Below are 2,136 nucleotides of genomic sequence, written 5' to 3' on the forward strand. Positions count from 1 at the left end.
ACTACAGCTCATATGAACAACTGTAACTCATGTCTTCTTTGTTGAATTATAATTTGAAAGGCTGTTACATTGGTGACTTTTGTGTCTCTGTTTGATTATAGAACCTCACAACCTTCACTAACAGCAATACTGTACTATAAACCCCCAGCTGACGAGTCCATGAATAATATTATAGTATTATAGCAGATTTCATGCTGGAAATTAAACCATGCACGTTCGAAAAAGCCCTAACCTTGGAAAACAATACATAATCTCACATGCCCGACAAATGAACGCGCTTAATGTCGGTGTGACTAAAACAAGGTTAGCCAACCAGCTAACGACCGTTATAGGCTACACTGACTGTATTTTATCAATAAAGAGGAAGTGAAACTCTACTGTACAAATACTAATTTATTCCAGCATGTGCATTTCCTCAGTTAAAACAGACAGAATACGAGAGTCAGCGGGTTAAGTTAGTTCATTCTGCGGCATAGCTTGATTTCTAATACAGGATTAACGGCCTGAGGCTATTATCTTATTTCAGCATTTTAAAAAAAATATTGTTGAGCATTTGACCACAAATGTAAACCATCATCTATTTTTAATAATGCAATCATACCTACCGAGTTTATTAATATCGTTTGTTTTGAAATGACGGGTTGTTCTTGAGGTTGAGTGTAAATAAAGTTTTTCGAAAGCAGAGTGGGTGGAGTCAAGTGTGTTCATTTATCTACAGTTGGATTTGTAAATGCATGCTGTACACTGTAATTGCATTGTACCCATGGTAAGATGTGATTTGGCACTGCTATTTCTTCAACTCTCGCTATAAAAATGGATATAAATGTTTTCCACACAAAATCTAAAGATAAAAGGCATTTTAAAAGAAGCAAAATTAAATCATGAGAGGGGGTTCAAAGTTTCCAATGTGACCTTCATATAACAAATTCAAGAAACACCCTGCTGCAGTTACTGTAACAAAATGGCCCATCTTCCAAAACGTAGGTTTAATTCAGGATAATTGGGCCATTTTTTATCAGTCATCTCAATGGCAAAAAGTGTCCCTTTTTTACCTGAATTCACTCTAATGGGTTGAAACTGCAATGACAATGCCTGCCTTATGCAACTAGTCACTCTGCATATGCGGGCTTTATTTGATTGATATTTTGTTTTTATTTTTTTATTACATGAGCTCTAACATGAGTGATGTTTGTTTGGAGTCTAAAGCAAATCTTGCATGATATATTCAGTGATTTTTATTTATTTTTTCTTGAGTGTGTGCTCACGAGTTCTTTTCATTTGTTTATTATTACAAAATGTTTGTGTAATTTTGGAATTAGTGGTCACTGGATATGTAATCCTCTATCAAAGCCATTCTCAGAACCGAGTGGAGCAATGCGTTAAATCTGGTCCAAACAACTGAAAAGGAAACAAAGTAGACTAGAGACTGGCCCACTGCAAACCACCCACATACTAACATTTCCATTCTCTGCTAGGGTGCAGCTGAAATGTTCAGTGCAATTTGCATCACACAGCTGCATTTCTCACTACATGTAGTATGTAGGTGTAAACCCCTCTCTCCCGGGTCCTCACCGCCGCACCTCGTTCTCGTTCTGAGTGGGTCTCGAACCCGGGTTTCCGGCATGGGAGGCGGACGCACTAACAAAGAGGCTAAAGACTGCAGCCTCTAGCGTCAGTCGCTGGTCTCCGTTACACTCGGCAACCACTTTGTAGCAACCACAACTGATTCTGAGGAACTACATTGTTTGGTGGAAGAATACTGTTTTTATTAATATCATTACACTTTATTTTCTGCTAGGGTGCAGCTGAAATGTTCAGTGCAATTTGCATCACACAGCTGCATTTCTCACTACATGTAGTATGTAGGTGTAAACCCCTCTCTCCCGGGTCCTCACCGCCGCACCTCGTTCTCGTTCTGAGTGGGTCTCGAACCCGGGTTTCCGGCATGGGAGGCGGACGCACTAACAAAGAGGCTAAAGACTGCAGCCTCTAGAGTCGGTCGCTACTGCGTCTCTTGAGATCAGGGGAGTACCTGCACAGCACTTACTCGCTGGCCTCCGTTACATAAGGGATGCTTGATGAAGACAACATGAAAACTTTTTTTTTTTGTTGTCATGCATGCATTTTTTTTCATGA

General features: G+C 39.8%; 1 protein-coding gene across 2 annotated transcripts in view; it reads right to left on the reverse strand.

Moving 5' to 3' along the window:
* Nucleotides 1-682, reverse strand: part of LOC107655931 (ankyrin repeat family A protein 2-like) — a 4,764-nt gene extending 4,082 nt beyond the window's left edge. The window contains exon 1 of one of the 2 annotated variants that reach the window (XM_016443560.1): nucleotides 606-682. The gene's annotated coding sequence lies outside the window, so the exon portion shown is untranslated. The remainder of the gene's footprint in view (nucleotides 1-605) is intronic. The other variant, XM_016443561.1, reaches the window with a different exon arrangement.
* Nucleotides 683-2,136: the final 1,454 nt, after the last annotated feature.

This window comes from Sinocyclocheilus anshuiensis, unplaced genomic scaffold (genome assembly GCF_001515605.1).
Source record: "Sinocyclocheilus anshuiensis isolate Anshui unplaced genomic scaffold, SAMN03320099.WGS_v1.1 scaffold860, whole genome shotgun sequence".
NCBI lineage: Eukaryota > Metazoa > Chordata > Actinopteri > Cypriniformes > Cyprinidae > Sinocyclocheilus > Sinocyclocheilus anshuiensis.